The 20,601-nt window shown below is 44.7% G+C and overlaps 1 long non-coding RNA gene across 2 annotated transcripts; it reads left to right on the top strand.

Annotated features, from left to right (window-relative positions):
• The first annotated feature begins 1,909 nt into the window (after positions 1-1,909).
• On the top strand, positions 1,910-18,967 carry LOC116658634. 2 transcript variants are annotated; one of them, XR_004313856.1, is made up of 4 exons: positions 1,910-2,192; positions 3,031-3,163; positions 3,380-6,246; positions 15,432-18,967. It is a non-coding gene; the product is annotated as an uncharacterized LOC116658634 (long non-coding RNA). The 2 variants fall into 2 exon arrangements; XR_004313857.1 differs by lacking the exon at positions 3,380-6,246.
• The last annotated feature ends 1,634 nt before the right edge of the window (positions 18,968-20,601 follow it).

The raw sequence follows: 20,601 nt of genomic DNA, 5'->3' as shown, positions 1-20,601 counted from the left end.
CTACCGCTGAGCTATGCCCTCCCCACTTGGATTCTCTTCTAATTGGAATGGGAAGTGGTTGGAGAATCCTAAGTAGGGGAGTGATAAGATCAATTTCCATTTTTCAACCGTTACTCCATGGAGCCTGGGTTACAGGAGGCTGAGAGTAAGGAGGTGAGTAAACACAGTGACCAATCATAGCATCTGTCTTCTTCCTTCGGAGGTGAGTGCAGGAGGGGGTCTGTGCCCCCCTGGGGGCCTGGTGTTTCTGTGGAAGTTAGAAGGACAGATGCCCTCCTCTCTTTGGTACTGAGCTGCAACCTCTGCCACGTGGAGGAGCCAGAGAAAGGGGGCGGGGCAGCATCAAGGCCGCAGCTGCCTGCCCTGAGGTCCCAGGGCCGCCAGGCTTCCTGCAGCTCTTCCTCTGATTCCAGAGCTGTTAGCTGAAGGAGTTCTAACAAACACATGGAGGTTAGAGACAGAAAGCAGATGGCCAGGGAGGAGTGGAGGGGAAAAAAAGAGGGGGAGATCGACCTTGGCCTTGAGCGTGGGTGGGATCCAAGAGACGCATGAGCTTTGGCCCAAAGATCTCAAGCAGAGAGGACTCTGTGACCCTGGCAAGGGGACAACTGCGTGTTTTTGGTCCAAACATCCAAGTTACTCAATTCCCCAGGTGACACGGCCGCTGGGGGACCTATGAACAGTCCCACAGCTAACAGCTGGCAATTCTGAGTTTTAAAAAATCAGAATGTTTTTTAAATAAAGAAACAAAACAAGGCAGTACCTTAGTGTGTATAGCATAGGAGGTAAAGCAAAATTAATTCACAAGGATTTCCTTGAAAATATAGGGAAAGAAGATCCTGACATTTTTCTACAAATTCTAATGGAAACTAATAAAAAATGAGCAAAATATCACATCTATTGTCTTTATTCTGTGTGATGCCCTCGTTACTTTAATGTGTGAATGCTAAGTATTTACACAGGTTTTTGTAGCTTCTCTCTTGCCTTAAATTAACCCCCAGCTCTCAGTTTTTCGGATAAGAGTTTAGCTTCCTCAATCACCACTTGTCTGACCTACCATAGAAGTTGCAGCTTAACTCCACGCAGCGGGTGGAGGGGAAGTTTAGAATGACTAGAAGTCAGGGTGCTTGTCTGGGGAAGAGGATGATGAATTTAAAATGGTAGGTACTGCTATATGTAGACTAGAAAGACAGCAAGGTCCTACTGCAGAGCACAGGGAACTATACTCCATACCTTGCAATAACCTATAATGGAAAAGAATCTGAAAAAGAATATATGTATGTATAATTATTTTTGCTGTACACCAGAAATCAACACAACACTGTAAATCAACTATACTTTAATTAAAAAAAAAACTCAATAAGTAGAGGTTAGACATTGAGGAGAGAAGGGGAAAGAACCTTCATTTTAAAGCAGGAGGCCTGGCGTCTCTTTGCGGGCATTGCTGCCCATTCAAGCCGTCTCCGCATTCTCCAGCCAGCACGCAGGGAGTCCTCACGGGGCTAGGATCACCCTGGGGTGAAGTGGGAGAAATGCCCTTCTGAAGGGGCCTCGAAAAAGTTCTACTGTGCCGTGCGTGTGTGTGTGTGTGTGTGTGTGTGTGTGTGTGTTACAAAGTTTAGTGCAATGGTATTTCCAGCTTTTGCTTCCAGCTCCCCCTCTCCTTAGGTGCCAGTCCGTAGGTCCTAGCTAGGCATCGATTTGGTGTCAAACACTAACCTTTCCTCAACCTTCTCTGAGGCCTGCAATCCTCACAGTCAAGGTTGTCTTGCCTCCTCTCTTAGGATGAGTTCTTTCCCAGGCTGGGCAGCACCTCGGTCCCTCGGGTAAGGAGACTGTAGGTGGGCTGATCCCACCAGTTCACCTGGCATTTCTAGACACACTTACCTCCTCCCATCCCCGACCCCAGTGCCTAAACCAAGCAGGTGCAATGACCAAATCTGTGTTTAAATAAGATTAGACTGGCAGCCAAGGACAGGGTGATTTAGCCTGCAGCAGAATCTCCTGGAACACTTGTTAAAAATACAAACTCCTGGGCCCTGCCTGGATAACGTCATTCACTAGGCCAGGGAGGGGCTTGAGAAGCTGCATTTTAAACTCCTGCACCTGTCTCACCCTCACCTCCACCCTCACGATTCTGATGCATTGATGTTGGACCTGGATGAGAGGGAGGCGAAGCTGGAGGTCAGGAGGTCAGTGTGGAGCCTGCATCATGTGTGAGAGATGCCAGGGCGACCAGGCAAAGGCACCGCCAGAGAGAGGAAGAGGAGGAGACAGACTCCAGGGGCAGAGGAAGACGGGTGGGAGGGGCCGGGCGCTCTCCCGCCTGTGTCCAGGCCAGCACCCCCTTTCCAGCAGGACGTGGGGCGCTCACACACGATGAGAGGGGGCCTGGGCCATGTCTCCTCCGTCCGGCTCCAGCTGGCTCTGCTCCCCTGACAGCAGCTTTCCCTCTGGGGACAAGCCAGGGCCGCTCTGTGGGATGTTCAGGTTACAGCTGTGCCCTGGCCTCAAACACGGCCTCTCCATGGCCCTGCCTGATAAAGTTACCAAATGCCAAGTGTGACAGATTCCTGGACGGGGGCGGAGAGTGGAAACCACGGCTGATCCCAAAGGGCTGTCTTTCGCTTCCCAAACTCAATGATAACAGCTGCACCTGACGTTTCCAGAACCTTCCTCTTCTGGGGGATTTAAAAAATGCCTCGACTCCATGGGCGTTGTGACCCTGGGGCTTTTTTTTTCTAAATGTACACAATGGATTGTCACATACAAGTGTGAAGGTTATTTTTCTTCTTCGTTTGCTATGAAGCAGTGGGAGACTTAATGTCATTTGACAGACATGGCTCATTCCTGGATATAAATGGCTCCCTAGATTTAGAGATTCTAATTGGCTCTTTTCTTAGACTTGTCCCTTTTGTATTAACAAAGGCTGTATCTTTGTGGGTGGTCCCCTTGGGCCTGAGAAAACCATTTTACCAGGAAAAACTCACCTGGGAAATTTGCCTCCTGCTGCCTTTATGCTCATCCCAGGCACCCGGTTTAGGGCTCCGCCCAGAATGGCAGCCCTGTAAATGCTGCTGGTCCTCTTCCTGGAGAGAGGCTTCACCCGGAGACGGGGCCCTGGGCCTGCAGTCGAGACCTCGTGGGGACTATGGACTCACAGGTAGGAAACAGGGATGGGGGTCAGGGGGGTACTTGTCTTAACTCCCTAGAGAGTTTGTGGGTTGGCGCTTAATTTGGAGGTCCTGCAGCAAAAGTGAGGGGAAAGGGAGGTGAGGCCAGGAAGGAAGGAAGGACGGGCCAGGTGGGGCATGAAAAGCCAGCTGCTGTGTCACAAGAAGATGCAGCCTTCAGCTTGGTCACACAGGATGTCTTCTAGGCAGGCCAAGGGAATCCACCACACTTCAGGGGAGGAGAGGAAGAAAAAGGACTTTATCTCCTGGATCCCGTCTTTCTCTGGTCAAATTCTCTCCATGGCATGTTAATTCCCCCACAGTTCTGACCACACTACCTGCCTCCTCCAGGCAGTCACTGGGAAGCTGGACCCTGGGCTCCACATTTCATTCGTTCACATTGGGCCTGGCATCAGATCCGTAAAAAACATACAGAGCCCCACATTCACCCAGGGTTGTTAAGAGCAGCTGCTGAAGCCAGAGGACAGGTGGGGCTGGGAAGACTCATAAACTGGATTTGATTCAGCGATAAACAAGGAGTTAGGGATAAAATAAAAAGGCGGGTTTGTTTGTTTGTTATTGTTGTTTGTTTGCCTTTTCACTGAAACTCTGTCCCTGCTAGACCTCCAAATGCCATTTATAGCTTCTTTCTTGAGACTGGCGTCTGTCTTTATCAGCATATGACAGGGAAAAGGAAAGTCCTGGAGAAGTTGTGGGGGAAAAATTTCAAATGTCTTCACTTCCCAAATCACCCCATCTCATTGCTCTGCCATGCTCGACTCCTTACTGTGTGACGTCGTGAAAGTCACTTGACCTCTCTGAGCTGGTGCCGCAATTTCATGAGAGTCATCGTAATACATACAATGGAAGGTCCTTTTGCGAAGTCAGTGAAATAACAGATGCACAAGCACTTTGAATACTTTGGTGTGCTCTCTAAGGCTCTTGTTAGTACTCCCCTCTCTTCCTGCAGCCCCACCCACCGTCCCTCTTGAGACATTCTGGCTTCTTTCTCAGGCCTTCTTGGGCTTGGTTCCAGCTGTGTTCCTAGCAAGAATCTCTCCAGTGCTGGCCCCAACCCCATTTGCTCCTTCAAGGTCATCTGTCCCTTGGAATAACCTCTCTTTGGCACTCTATTAGGGAGAATTCTGACGTTCGCATCAGGGTTCTTACTCTTTTAAGCTGTAATGATTTGCAAGGGCAATGATTTCACAATTTCACAATAAAAGGAGCTTTCTTTTGAAACAATGAGTAAGCCCTGCACAAGTAGCAACATGTCAGGAGCCATAACAACTTGCATGGGAAAAGCTGGTCTGACTGTATCCTGCAGTCACTCTTCAGGCTGGGAAGAAATGCAGGTGGCTTGTTTGCTTCACTGCTAAGCCTTTTTTTCCCCCCCTCAACACCCTTTCCTATGCATGGTTTCATTTTAGCCTCCCAATAACCCCTATGAGGTAGGAAGGGCGTCTCCATTTTTACAGTAGAGGAAGCAGAGGTTCCAAAAAACTGAGTGATTTGACCAAGACCCGAAACAGCCAGTCTGAAACCAGAGCAAATGAGAAATCGTGTCCTCTAAGTATCTTCTGTGCAACACTGCTGCGTCACTTCCACCTGTCCTTTCCCCCTTTATTCTTGACTTTCACAAGTACTTCTGTCTCCGGGGAAAGTGTCCGGCCCCTGGCAGGGGCGTGTGCTCTTGGTAACACAGCTGCTTTGACTCACCAAGTAAGTCGCAGAACCACGCAGCCCTGAGGGGACGGCCCAAGACCACACGGCCAGCCTCCTGCCTTGAGCTCAGGGGAGGCCTTGGGGGCTCTTCTCATGGTGGGGAGACCTGAGCCTTACCCTCCACCTCCAGAGGCATGATGGCCAGACTGGAGACCGACAGGTCTCTTATTGTGCAGAATGTCATTCTGTTGGGTTCTGTTTTTCTCAGGGGACTATGCAAGGACATGGGATTCTGAGAGGGGATCTGAGGGGTGGGAGTAGAGTGAGCAGGGGCTGGAGAGGCAGAAAAATGTTGGCAGAGGAGCTTCAGAGAAAGAGCAGAGATACTAAAGTGGATGGAATGTGGCTATGTGATATGCGTGCACCTTCCTTTGTTCCCCGTGAGAGCTTCAGTCAGACACTCGTTACTGGTTGGAGCTTTTGGAGTTAAGGGAAGTGGGGTGGCAGCAGTGGGATGGGACTGGGTGGGCATGAGGGGAAGCAGAGGCAGCTCAACTGTGCTTAGCCACGTGCAGGTCACATACGGAGGATTTCATCACAGAAGCGGGGGGTCTGTGGCTGGCCTAACTCATCAGGGCACCTGTTTCCAAATCGAGAGATAAGTGTTTATCAAGAATTCTTCTTTTATGTCTGTTCAAATCATTCCTCTTTTAACTCAAATTCAAGCCCATTTCCTCTGGTTTGGCTCAAGCTGAATCCTTGCTGGTGTCCCAAACTTTGGCTCACAACATCCAGAACTGCAGGAGAGGGGGCAGCTGGGGAAGGACAATGGCTCTGGCCAGAATCAGTGGAAACTGTGGGCCGAGCAGTTCTGGAAGATGAGTTATACTAGTACGGAGGCCAGGGCTGTAGCCATACGAAGGAGCTATTACTGTTCTTCAGAAGAGGCAGTGAGTCATTACCACTTGGTGAAACAAGTTATCAGGGAACTCAGAAATACCTGGCCCTGCCGGTGGTGTAAAGTCTAATGCTGACTGACAGCAAACCCAAGAGGCCAACAATACTGACGGCAGCGTGGACTCACAGCGTTCACTGGTAGTCCGCATGTTTCCAGAGTTTGTTAAGCACTATTTAGTGTCCTTGGCCCTGTCCTGTCATGCAAATCCACCTTCTGCCTCTGTGTGTGATGGGCAGATACAAGCCCACGTCTGCTTCTCAGCAGTGAGGATCCTTCTTGCTTGTTAATGCAGCCCCACCCTGCTACGCTCAGGGTGTTTTGCACAGAAGTCCACCAGGTGCTTGTCTCAGTCCATTCAGCTGCTATAGTGAAATGCCAGAGGCCGGGCAGCATGTAAACAACAGAAATTTAAGGGCTGGAAGCCTGAGATCAGGGTGCTGGCACGGACAGGTGAGGACCATCTTCCAGGTCAGACTTTCTTTCTTTCTTTTTTTTTTTTTTAATTGGAGGCACTGGGGATTGAACCCAGGGCCTTGAGCTTACTAAGCATGCGCTCTACCACTGAGCTGTCCCCAGGTCAGACTTCTCGTTGTGTCCTCACATGGCACAAGGGGCTAGGTTATCTCTCTGGGGCCTCTTTTATTAAAAGGGCGCTAATCCCATTATGAGGCCTCTGACCTGATCCTCATCACCTCCCAAAGGCTCCACCTTCCAATACCGGCACACTGGGCTTTAGGATTCCACGTATGAATTTCGGAGGCACACAAACATTCAGACCACAACAGTGCTACAATTTGCAAACTTAACTAGTGTCTGCCTCCATGCAGGGCCCCACCTATAGTGATAATTAGAGGTTTTGGTGTGTATTTTTTAAAAATAAAGATGCAAATATTTATCCAATATGTACGTATATGCATGTGTGGTATATTAACATATCAAAGACAGGGAAGGTGACTAGGTCTTAAATGACAATACATCTATTTTTAAGGACCATTGTTTTTATCAGCCATTTAGATTTCAGGGCACATTTTACTTCTCATTTTACTTGACACATGAGAAAATTGTTGCGAGCTAGTTGAGCTGTAAGGTGAACTTGACTATGACAATGGGACACAGCTCAGCAAAGACAGCAAGGTCAGCTGCCCAGTTTTCTGTTCGCCTCTGCACGCTGTACCTACTGACCTGGTTCAGGATCACTTCCTTGTTCTCCAAACGACTATTAGATTCACACCAACGTCTTCTGTGCAATTAACCGGTAGGGACACCATCTGTATATGGAATGAATGGATTCAAAGAGACTGATTAGTACCTGTAATTAGTGCCAGCTTTGCGCTGACTTATCAGCTGAAATTCCTTTTTCTAAGTGGGTCTAGAAATTCTTGGATAGTTGGGAAAAATACCTTGCATGGCAAAAGTCTGTTTAAATCTCCAGTCCTGCTATGCCAATTGGTCAGGATAAGCTAGATATGCTATAGTAACAAACAGCCCTTCCACCTTAGGATTTATGCAAGCAGAAGTTTATTTATGGTGCAGACCACTTCTGAGGTCTGAGCAATTATCCAGATCAACTGTCTTCACATGCTGACTCAGCATTCCATTTCGATTTTAAGGCGCTTCCTTACCAACACACATTTTCCTAATTGCCACAGCAGAGAAAAAGCAAGGAAGAACAAACGCTCCCACCTGGAGGTGACATTGTCATACTTAATTTGCAAAACCGAGACCCAGGGCCACACCGAACTCTGAGCAGGCAGGTGTATCAGATGTTGGCGCCTGTAAAAACAAAAACAAACAACAAAAACCACCCCAAACTTATTTCCGATAATGCTTTGTTATTTTTGTGATTCTGTGGGTGGGATGGACAACTTCTTTGCTGGTTTTGCTTGAGTTTCCTCATACAGCTGTACTTGGGTGGATCAGCAGGGCTGAAAAGTCCTCGATGTCCTCACACATGTGTCTAGCTTTGGTCCTGGCTGTTGGCTGGGGGCCTCGGTTCCTCACGTGGCTTCTCAGCCTCAGTAGACTCAGCTGACTTCTTTACACGATAGCCTCAGGACAGTGGTCCATGAGGACAAAGGCAAAAGCTGCAAGATCTCCAACCCAGGCTCCAGAACTGCGCAGCACTCCTGCCACGTTCTTTTGGTCAAGGCTAGTAACAAGGCCATCCCAGATTCAAAGTATAGGGCAATAGTCTCTTGATGGGAGGAGCTGTAGATATTGTAGCCATGTGTTTTAACCTATTACAGTAGGGTACATGAACAGGTGATTCTTGTTATTTATGGTAGTTATAGTCTATAAAGTCGTTGCAAATAGAAAATATTGAATCATTGCTCCAAGGGGAAATACAAGGTTAGGTTCCTATAAGCCTCTGGATACAACATTTTTATCAACTGATCAATAATAACTTTATTTTATGTGTGTATCAATTTAAAGACATCTTATTTAATACACATGGTTGACTCATTTACATTGAACTTATGGCCAGTACCACTATAACTCATGTCTGAATGAAGCTTATTAAAAATACATGTATTTCCTCCATAAGGCACATCACAGCCTTCATGTGCTTAGGAACACTGGACAGCACTTCAGCATTACAGTTGGAAGTCATTTAAACAGCGAGATTGCCAATAAAAAGCACACAAATATGGGGAAAAAAATCACTAAACAACCCCCCCCAAAGGATACAATGTTTATACCCCAAGAACTGAAACAAGACGGCTTGTTTTACCTCAGCTGGGAACATGTGCGTCAGACAACTCCAATTTTTTTCTACCACTCAGCACAAGTCCATAAATGAGAATGAGAACAACATGAGGACTGATTTGGGGGTTGCAAATAAAGTTTAGTTAAGGAGGTGAATTTGCAAATGCAGAACTCACAAATAATGAGGATTAAGTACACATGAGAGAGGGAACACAGACCGATGAACAGGGGTGATTCTGTCACACTCGTCCAGGGGAAAACAGGAAAGAAATGAACATTTATGGAGTATCTACTATGTGCCATGTGCTCAGTTTTGATAGCATCTTTCTAGGGATTTGTCCACCTGTTCATAGTATCCCCTTATTATTATTTTATTTCTGTAAAGTCAAGTGTAATCCCTGTCATCCCTGATTTTAATAATTTGAGCTTTCTCTCTTTTTTCCCGGTCAGTGGAGCTAAAGGCTTGTCAATTTTTTAATATTTTCAAAGACTCAAAGTTCCACCTTCCTAATTTCTAAAGGTAGGAGATTATACATTATTAATTTGGGATCTTTCTTCTTTTTAAATATAAGCACTTACAGTTATAAATTTCCTCTATGCATGTTTTTGCTGTGTCCCGTAAGATTTAGCGTGTTGTGTTTTCATTTACATTCATATAAGTCTTTATTCTAATTTCCTTTGTTTTTCTCTCTCTTTTTGATATGTTGTGTAATTTCTAGATATTTGTGAATTTTCCAAATTCTCTTCTTTTTTTGTTGATCTTCTGTGTAATTTTTATATTTATTATTGAAAGTGAGGTATTGAAGTTTCCAACTATTATTGCTGAATTATCTATTTCTTCTTTCAATTCTGTCATTTTTGCTTTATGTATTTTGGGACTCTGTTCATAGGTACATATATGTTTGTAACTGTTTTATCTTTTTTGATAGATTGACCATTTTATTATAACATTTTCTTCTTTTCTCTAGCAAAAATTTTGCCATGTATTAATATAACATAGTATAATTAATTTGTGTAATGTTTTATCTGATATCAGTATAGTTACTCCAGCTTTCTTTGGCTACTATTTACATGGTATATCTTTTCCATATTTGTGTCTAACTCCAATTCTGCATATGTTTACACCTGATGGAGTCCCACACAAGTCTTTGAGGTTCTATCCTTTTTTCTTCATTCTTTTTTCTTTCTGTTCCTGGGACTGGATAACTTCAATTGACCGATCTTCAAGTTTGCTAATTCTCTCTTCTGCCTGCTCATATCTTCTTTTGATCTCCTCTAGTGAATTTTCCATTTCAACATCAGAATTTCTATTTGGTTCTTTATATGTATATGGAATTTCTATCTCTTTATTAATATTCTCTATCTGGTAATATATAATTCTTATATTTTCCTTTAGTTCTTGAGACATGACTTCTTTCAGTTCTTTGAATGTATTTAAAATAGGTTGATTTAAAGTCTTTGTCTAGTAAGTCCAATGTCTGGACTTCTTCAGGGACAGTTTCTATTGATTGCTTTTCCCCCCATGTATGGGCTGTACTTTCTTGCTTATTTATTTGTCTGATGATATTTTATTGAACATTAGATATTTTAAATAATATAATGTGACAACTCTGGAAATCAGATTTTTCCACCTTTCCCAGGTTTGTTTTGCTGCTGCTGTTTGTCATTGTTTGTTTGTTCAGTGGCTTTTCCGAACTAAGTCTGTTTTCTTTGTTAGGTTGGCCATTAAAGTCTCTGCTTAATTAGCTTAGTGGTCAGTTAGTAATTACACAGAAATTTCTTTAAATGCCCAGAACTAATGTATCTCCCAGTCTTTGCTGAGGACTTTGTGTGAGTGTTGAAGCACACCTTCAAGACTAAGCCAGGCAGTTGACAACTGTCCTAGCCTTTACTTCCTCCTTTTCAGAGCCTCAAGGTCAGCGAGAGCTGAGAATTTAGGGCTTTCTCAGGTCTTCCCTGAACATGCTCACAGCTATACATATGCATACATATTCTTGTAGATTCCCAAGAATGTGTCAAGGTTTTCCTAAAGTCCTCAAAAACATTTCATTCCACTGTTTTTCCTTTTAAACTTTTTGGTTAGCTTATTGTTTGCCCCAACTGTTACCCACCACTTTAGGCAGCTGTAAATTTAAATAATTCCCTCTAATTGTTGTCAACAAACACACCAGGGTAAAAGGCTTTTTACACTGAGTAAGCTCCAAGTTAGGTCAAATAAAGATAATCTTGCTAGTGAAGTCGTTCAGAAAAATAATGAGACAGGTCAAATAATGACAATTCTCTGAGAATTGGGTTTTAAACGTGCCCCCTCCAGTGGCTGGCAGGTTTCTGGTTCTCACCAGTATTGGAAGCTTTTGGTTTTCAAGGCCACAGTGGAACTGGAGAGGGATCATGTTAAAATGCCACAAACTTGTTTGTTCTTACTGAGATCCAGTGGTTTTTCTTGGAAAAAAAAAAAAAATCTATATTTTTATTGACTACATAGGCTAACCAAAAAGCCTTTTGTTAATTTTCAGAGTTTTGAAAAAAGTTGATTCTGATCATTTTTGCAAGTTTTCTCATTGCTGTTATGGAGGAAAGATTTTTTTGAAGATCCTTTTTCACTCATGTTCCTTGGTAGCTATTTTGATCTCTGTTATAGCAGTTAGGATCATGTGACCAAAAATATAAGTTAACAATGGCTTAAATACACAAGTTGTATTCTCTCACATTAAAATTTAAAAATAACTTCAAATTGTTCAGGGACAGCAGCTTCTTTTAGCTTTCAACTCTGCCAGTCCTAGAGTGTGGCCCCTATTTTCATGTTTTGAGATGACTGCTCAGCTCCAGCGATCACATCTGCATTCCAGGAAACAAGATGAAGGAAGAAAAGCACACACCCTTCCTTTTAAGTACACCTCCCAGAAATTGCACATGATATTTCAAACCATAGTTACAGAGCCACACCTAGCTACATGAGAGCTTGAGAAATATGGTCTTTATTTAGGAGGCCATGTGTGCAGCTAAAAATTAAGAGTTTATTACTAAGAAAGGAGGTAAACTAGCTGCCGCATGTATTTGACAGGTGAAGAAACTGAGGTTTAAAGAAGCTCAGTAATTTATTCAAGGACACCCAGCCAGTATGTAGTGGTGGCTAGGATTCAAATCATGTAGTCTGATCCTTAAGGCTGTACTTTTAACCATTCTGCCATACAGATTCAGAGAAGTTAAATAACTTGATGAGGTCACAGAGTTAGCAGGTGCAGATCTGTCTGACCCCAAAGTTCATCTTTTTTCCATTATTTACCCCAAGTCATCTAGTTTACTCTGGTAGGCCATCAAGAGAATGGGAAAAACAGACCCCACTGTTCATGCTGAAAATGCCTGGTTCATTAATATGCCTGAATCAAGTGCATTGGGTGTCTTTTAAACACAGGACAACAATCGGCACCCAAAGGCCAGCAAATGGACCAAGATGACAGATACTCAGAACTAGAGCTATTAAGAAACAAACGCTGTAGAACTTACTTGCTGTCTGAAATGGGATTAAGGAACCAGTAAGGTACAGGCTGTGAGTTGCTGTTAAGGAATCAGTATTGAAGTTTATAATCTTGAACAGAACACTAAGTACTAAGTTTGTTTTGTTTTTCTCACTAATCTCCCGGACTCCTAACCCTGCTCCAACCAGTTAGTAGGTTATTGGTAGTCCGTTCCACTCACATCTGGCTCTGGGGTGGGTGGGGCCCAGAGTAAGCCCAGGACTTAAGGTTCCCTTGAGCCCCCCCCAAGGTCTACGGCAACAGACTCCAATGCCTGCCTTAACTCACCCATTTCTTTTCTTTCTTTGTCGACTCTTTATTTTCCTTCACCTCGGATTATCCTAAAGCTGAGTTAATTGAGACCTGAATAAGTAAGGTCGTATTGTAATTACAAACTCAGGACAAGTTTTCAATCCAACCGGAGCTCCTTTTCACATGGTTCACAGAGGATACACTCACCCAGGCGGGTAGCAATGGAGTTGCAGTTTGGTAACCAAACTGAAGCACAATTGAAGCTGCGGTGACTAATACAGCTGTGGCCCCATTCACTGCCACCCAAAGATAATCCACTGTTCTCTGTGGTTGGAATCCATCACACACACACAGAAGATTGGGTTCCAGCAGCTAGAGTAATTCTAGCTCTGTCCAATGGTGGATGTTTGAGCCCCGGCAGTTAAACTCCTGGTTGGAATTTGGGCCCCATAGAAGCTGCCATCTGTCCCCCTCTTTTGCTTCTAAAAGTCTCCTCACTAGCACACAGAGGGTCCCCATTGCCAATAGCCCCCTCCGCGCCCTGGCACCCCCAAAATAACCTCTGCTATTACCTCCCCTTCACGAGCACACAGGCGCAGGGATAACTTTAGCCTCTGCCTTGGTCCTCCACTTTGAACTTTCTCCAGGCTTCCCCACTGGTCTTTCTGTTGCTTCACAGTGGAATTCTTTCTCGCTACAACAAGGTTAACAGATGTCTAACATGAGAATACCAGATTGCATTTAATTTTTAAAATTTAGTCAAACACTTTATTTTGAGGTAGTTGTCGATTCATGTGCAGCGGTGAGAAATGACACAGGGAGATACCACGAGCTCTTTACCCAGTATTCCCCATGGTAGCATCTTGGCAAAACTATGGTATAATAGCACACTCAGGATATTAACATTGGTATAGTCCTCAGATCTTACTCATATTTCCCTTGTCGTGTGTGTGTGTGTGTGTGTGTGTGTGTGTGTGTGTGTGTGTGTATTTAGCTCTATGCTCTTTTACCACATGTGGAGTTTTGTGTATCAGTCACCATCTCTTGTGCTGCCTTTGTGAAACTGTCAAAAATAATCAAGAATGAAAATCATCAAAAATAAGAATAGAAATGAGTTTTATTTGAGCCAAACTGTGGACTAGCCCAGGAGCCCGCTTCCCAGATGACTCTGAGAAACTGCTCCGGAGAAGCATGGTTTCCAGCACTGTTTTATATCTTGTCAGAACCAAGAACATTAAACAAGTCAGGAATGTACTTCTCAAGGTTTTAAAAAAAAACCAGACCAGCACGTACATATACAGCACGTACAGTATGGCCGTGGCACTTGGGACGGAAGTCTTACCATGAAAGGAGTACCAGCACTGGCATCTCGGGAAGAGGAGCATTTAGTCTTCAGCATGGACGTTCTTTATTTCTGGTCAATGTGCCCTTTCTTTTAATAATTAAAGCAGGTGTACAATGTCTGTTTGATAGGCCACAAACCGGCTATTTTAGTTAGCATGAGATTCAAGTTGACTCACGTGTAAGCCAGAATGTCTTCCTAAAGTCTCAATAGGTGAAAAAAAATTTTTTTATCATAACTCTACCCATCTTCTTCCTGCTCCCTTCTCGACTCCCCAGCCCTAACCCCTGGCAACCTGTTCTCTATTGCTGTAATTTTGTCATGTCAAGAATGTTGTATAAAGGAAATTGTACCCTATGTATCCTTTTGGGATTGGCTTTTTCCTCTCAGCCTAATTCTCTTGAGACCCATCCTAGTTTTTGCATGTTTCCATAAGTTGTTCCTTTTGGTTGCTGGGTAGTATTCCAAGGAATGGAGGTACCATGGTTAATTTAACCATTTACCCAGTGAGGGACATCTGGGTTGTTTCAGTTTGGGGCTATTATGTAAGGCTGCTGTGAACATTCATATATACAGGTTTTAGGGGGAGGGTATATAGCTCAGTGGTAGAGCTCATGCTTAGCATGCAAAGGTCCTGGGTTCAATCCCCAGTATCCCCATTAAAAAAAATAAATAAACTTAATTACCCCCCTGAAAGAGGAAAAAAAAAAGAATACCATATATATAGGTTTTTGTATAAAGATAAAATATAAGTGTTCATTCTCTGGGATAATTGCCCAAGAGGGCAGTTGCTGGGTCACGTGGTAATTGCCCGTTTAGTTTTACAGGAGACCACCAACTGGTTTCCCACCAGCGACGTGTGAGTGATTCAGTTCCTGTGCATCCTTGCCAGCAACTGCTACTGTCACTGCTTTTTCTTTTAGCCATTCTGATAGGCGTGTAGTGAAATCTCATGGTGGTGGTTTAAGGTTTTTAAATCTATTTTTATATTTCAGCTTTTAATTGTAAACTGATTTGTGCAGCTTTCCTGTATTGTTTTATTTTGTAATACAATATTTTGTTTTTTACTTTTTTTTAATTGATGTATAGTTGCTGTACAATATTATATAAGTTATAGGTGTACAATCTAGTGATTTACAGTTTTTAAAGGTTATATTCCATTTATAGTTATTATAGAATATTGGCTAATTCCCCATATTGTATGATACATCTTTGTGGCTTATTTTATACACAGTTGGTTGTACCTCCTAATCCCCTGTTCTTATACTGCCCCTCCTCCCGTCCCTCTCCCTACTGGTAACCACTAGTTTGTTCTCTATATCTGTGAGTCTGCCTCTTTTTTGTTATATTCACTAATTTGTTGTATTTTTTAGATTCCACATGTAAGTGATATCATACAGTATTTGTCTTTCTCTGTCTCATGTACTGTTTTTCAGAAGCTTCTTTACTATTAAACAGCTGAGTAAAGTGTTGGAAAAATTCATATATTCCACCGAATTTCTGCTAGTATTCACATAATCTCATTTCACTCATCAGTGCACACAGTTTTTATTATGCTGAGAATTCTATCAGTGTCTACTTTTGAGACATGACTTGATGCACTTTGTTGAAATGTTTTCAGTGACTGTCAACTCAAAAGTTAACATGACACCTGCTGCATGAATAGTGTAGTTAATGGGCTATGCTAGCCTTCATGGGCCTATTGTAAAGGGGATTGCTTTGTCGACATACCAATTATATTTCCATATTCATAAAATATTTTTTCTAATCAAAAAATTAAACTATGAAAAATAGACACCTGACTATTTCTTTTCCAGCCCTTCAGGAGTGAGAATTCATTTAGGCCACCTGCCCAGCTCTGATGTGCAAGCTGCCTCCTTGGTCCTCAACTCCATGCGGCCCAGGTCCCACCCCAGCTTTCAGGCCATCATCCTTGCCCCTGGGGGAAGACGAAACGTAAGAGCAGAAGCTCAGTGTTCAAGCTTTTATCGGTCTGTGAGTGAAACTGATGTTTTTAGCAGACAGCTGAAATGTTTACTTTGAAAAAAGTAGAGACCCCTTGGCCGGGAGACAGTCAGGAATGCATGTCATTGAATCTGCAGGTGACCCGTAGTTACTTTGGCCCTACTTGAGTGTCCAAAGTGTTGAGGGGAGAATGAGCCAGTTTAACAAATAGCTCTCACCTGCTTGGGCTCTCTCCGCTGGTCCTCTGAGCGTATGTGTTTGCATCTCACACCCACATACATGCATGGAATGAGCGGCTTGCGTAGAAACCCTGCAACAAACATCAAATCTGTAGGTTACCAGGGAGTCCCCACTAGGTTCACTAGCAAAGCAGTTTCTGAAAAGACTGTATATAGTAGGCACATGCCTCTGAAAGCAGTGCGGCTATTTATTTTTTTAACAGGGGATTCTCACGTTACGAGGACATCATAGATTACTGAATAATTTATTTAATGGTAGATTATATGGGCGTCACGCTTTGCCAATGAGCTCATCCCCAAATGTCTAAAGGAGATAAGGTGAGCAAAACTAGAGCTCAGGCTTGAGCGAGCTGTCTGTTTCTTTTCTTAGATATGCGTAACTGTTAGAGCCGTGTATTTTACTTAATATTATCTCAGCTGCGCTGTCGTGTATATAATCGAGACACCACTTTATTGTTGACATTTAGCTGACTCGTAACAGTGCATACAACACACAGCACTGGGAAATATAGAATAGGGTAATGAATGGCCTTGTCTGTGCTTGATCACAACAAAGGACTGTGATAAATATATGGGTATGTTTGTTCTCTGAAAATACAGGGAAACAAGAGGGAGCAAAGTTCAATGAAATGATGTTAGATTTGGGAAATGGAGACAGAAAAAAGATCTGGATTGGTGACTTTCTGTGGACCTCTACTGTTAACCTTTTTAATGATTTGGAGTAGAAAAACAATTAGTTCCAAGCTTACAGATCTTAGGTTTTTGCCTTTAACCGTATACAGTCTTCGGGTAAACAGAAGTACCTTGGAAAATGGGCACATGTTTCTGTCAAATGAAATTTTGATGAAAAGAAAAATGTATTTAAAAAGAAATTTAAAGTCTGACAACAGGAAGATGGCAAAAGGCTTGGACAGGGATGTCACATGAGAAGAAATTCATGTAGCCAATAACTGTGGCAAGAGATGCTTTATTTAATTTTTTTATTTTTTTAGTATTCAGGGAAATGCAAGTTAAACCTGTAATGAGATATCACCATACACCCACGCAACCAGTTACAATTTTAAAGTTTGACAATAACAAGGACTAATGAGGACAGAGAGTGGGAAATGCTGCTAGTGGGCGTTTCAGTGGAAGCAGTGGTTTTGGAAAATAGCTGCCATTGCTGACTGAAGTTGAAGATTCACACACCCTGTTTTCAACTGAAGAAATGCCGCTGTGGGAAAACGCCCTGGAGGTGGATGCGTGTGCGTCCTGTGGACCGGGATATATACAAGAATGTTTAGAGAAGCGTTGTGCATAATAGCCCCAAGCTGGAAACAACCCAAATGTCTGCCCGACAAAGAAAGGATAAGGGAGCATTAGAGCCACTGGTAACAGCAGGGATGAATTTCACACACATTAACGCTGAGCAAAAGAAGCTGAGCAAAAGAAGCAGGACAGGAATCCGTAGAATAAGTGTCCACTGATGAAAAAGCTTATGAACCGGCAAAACTAAGTCTGCTTCGGGATGCTTGGAGAGAGGGGAGAGCTATAAAGGAAAGCAAGGAAATCATAATAAAGGTCAGGATGGTGGTTTCTTCTAGAGGAAGGGAAGGATTGTGATCACAAAGAGCACTCGAGACTTCTGGGCACCGGAAATGTTTTATTTCTTGACCCTGCTGTGGTTTCATGGGTTTTCACTTTACAGTTCTCACTAAACTGGATGTGAACGTTTAATGCACTTTTATGTACGTATGTTATATTTCACACATGCACGTGCACATGCGTGCACGAAAGAGATCAAGATTTGCAAAAAGAAACTCCCTAATTCAGTTTAGTTCCTTTGAAAGATAAGCTTTAAGTATTCAGTTCAGTTTCATGAACATTTAAAACAATAAGCCAAATCTTATGCATAGTTTCCCATGAGATTCCTAGAACGTGGAGCTGGAAAGACAGCCGGAGGAGAGGGGAGAGCGCTAGCCGCCAGAGCAGAGGCTCCTTGCCAGCCAGCCCTGACCCTCAAGGACCGTTTCCCCGCGCTGTTCCCTGGGCCTCAATCCTCATCTGTAAAAGGGATCAGACCCGATTAGAACTCCTCTTGAGAGTCTCCTAGTGTATTCTTGGGCGTTCTCTATGGGAACTTTTTTTTTTTTAAATAAGAAATTCCTTTCACTTTGATGACAATCTACAGAACACACGCATTATCCGGGTCCTCTGTGTGTCCACCTTAGAGCTGACAGCGCCAGCACTGCTCTGTGATGATGACCACATTGGGGCCCAGATGTGCTGTTCCAATTGTCTCAGGCCAGCCAGATGAAAACACGGGTGACCTTGATGAGTACAGCCTGCGTTTGCCAGGTGACCTCATGCAAGGCTCACAACCAGAGTTTTCACGGGAGTTTGAAGAGACCACGTTCTGTGAGATCTGAGTCAGGGGACGATGCCCAACCTCAGGAAGTGATTAGGTGCCCAGGACAAAGTGAGGGGCAGTTTACTCTGCAGAATCACGCCATCTGTCTCCTTAAATTAATGCTGCTAGCTTGAGATTTATTGGTTTGCTATTTGGTTATCAAAATCATGATGTTGTTTTGATTTTATAGTTGTAGAAGTTATAAGCCTGCAGACATACGCCCAGTTTCATGTTTGTACATATTTAACTAACAATCTTATAAAAGTAATTTGCATCCACACTGAAAAATCCTCAAACATTTTTTTCTTGAGGAGGCCCCCACATGTCATTCAAATTTGAGCTGCACTGAACCCCAGTGATCTCCACTGAGCCTCCTGTGATTCTGTTTCCGTTTTGGAAGTTAAGACCTTTCTAAAGCAAGTGGCAGGGTGTGTCCCTGGTGCAGCCAGGGACCCCAGCCCCTCATCTGTAGACGACTTTGCCTCCAGGGGACATTTGACAGTGTCATGACACAGGTTTGATGGTAACACCTGGAGGTGGAGCCTAGTCAGCAGAGACCAGAGATGTTGCTTCTCAGCCTACAGTGCACAGGACAGCCCCCATAACAAAGCACCCTCCAGGCCGTAACGCCAGTGGTGCCCAGGTTAGAACCCCTGGCTCCGCTCTCTACAGCTTTAACTTTTATAGGAAGGAAGCCTTCTCTGTGTTTGTTCCCAGGTAATCAGGACAAGGCAGGAGTTTCCTTTTATAATTTACCTTTCTTGGCACCTGTTTCCTCCCACACGGAAGAAACAGACAGGCGAGTGAAACAGTCCCTCAGGTGTGAGGTCAGTCATGTGACTGGCTTGCGTTAAGCATGGAGGTTTGATGGGCTCGGTCACTTTACTGTTTCTGAGGCAGTCTTACTCCTGGTCCTCCTCTGTCAGGTCCTGGTCCACCATCTACACGGAGCGACTTTGCTTTGTAGGGACCTGGCCCCTGATGATTGTAGCTGGTCTCTAGATGGACGGTGCTCCCAAATGATTCCCAGAGGAGCCAACATCTCTTTCAGGATAAACCCCTGGAAACAATATTTGAGAGCTGGAAACAGATGGGAGGAATCTGGATCAACCTCCAAGGCTGATCTCGGGGCCCCGTGGTTGTGCTTGTCTCTGTGCTGTGATGGCTGCCCGGCTCCTGTCTATCCTCACATAATTCTCATGCTTGTTCGGGCAGATCCCGCTGGGTGTTCCTGGGTCCCATTCCCCCCCCCCCCCCATCAGATATTTAACTCCTTGTGATTAGAGCCTTCTGTGCTGTTTTGTCACCGGGGCACCACCCGGCAGGCCGAGCACAGTGGCCTGCCGGGTGGTGGCCACGCCGTCGGCGAGCTGGGAACAACACGTTAAAAAAGAGTCCAGGTGGGATTAGAGGCGACAGCTTCTTGAACGTCACCCACCGTCCTTTTCAGCCTCTCCTCTCGCTCACCTGCTGTCCCGGTGACCTGAATCCAGTCACAGCCAGCCTCTTGGTTTTGGAAGCATTAGAATGTGTAACTTTCTCCTGACGAGAAAACAGCCCTTCATCTCCAGGACCAAAAAAGGGGATGTGTGCTCACTCGGTGGGGCTGGCCGGCTGCCCGAGGTAGGGACAGGCAGCGGTTCTCAGCTCTCCTCGGTCTCCACCCCGGCTGCTCCCCTCCCTGCCATGCTCACACAGGGCCGCGGAGACCGCTGTGGACAGACGGGCCTCCATCCATCCCTGACAACCTGTGATGCAAAGCAGCTCACTGGAAGCCTCACATCCTGCCTAAAACCACCACCCTCTCCTCCCTGCCTCTAGCCCTTACAAAAAAGAATCCTCTGTCTAAGGTGCAGTCTTCCAAAGGCACAGAGGGGGACCATGCCTTTAGCACAGCGTGGGTGCCCTGGGGTACAGCAGACAGGGCCCTTGTTTCCTGGCCTGCACTCAAGGGGTCTGCTCAGATCCCACAGCTGAGCGGAGGCTGGGGTTGCTGGGCGCCACTGACGAGACTGCGGGGCGCAGGCGTCTGCGTTTGGCACACGCAACGGGCAGACCTGCTCGCCCCCTAGACTCTTTGGTTGACACCTGTCTCCTGAGTCCTGCACAGCTGAGGGATTGCACGGCTCAAGGAGTCTCACAGCTAAAGAAATGCAAACCATGGCTGAGGAAGGAAGGAAGCAAAATTGAAGGCCAGAGAAGCTGAGCGTGGGGTGTAAGGGGAGGAGGCCAGACCACAGAAAGGAAGGCCCATCACTGGGTCAGAGGTCAGAAGCAAGCAATGCGGTAGGAGACAGGTTAGCGGAAACGGGTCTGGTGGAGTCCATGAGCAGTGCCAGGCTGGGGCCTCTCTTGTGGGACCTGGTGATGTTTCAGGTCTGGAGAGGAGTGGAG

The sequence above is a fragment of the Camelus ferus genome, chromosome 21, assembly GCF_009834535.1.
Source record: "Camelus ferus isolate YT-003-E chromosome 21, BCGSAC_Cfer_1.0, whole genome shotgun sequence".
Lineage (NCBI taxonomy): Eukaryota > Metazoa > Chordata > Mammalia > Artiodactyla > Camelidae > Camelus > Camelus ferus.
The sequence above is the reverse complement of the archived record's forward strand: the minus strand, read 5'-3'. Positions and strand labels throughout refer to the sequence as shown.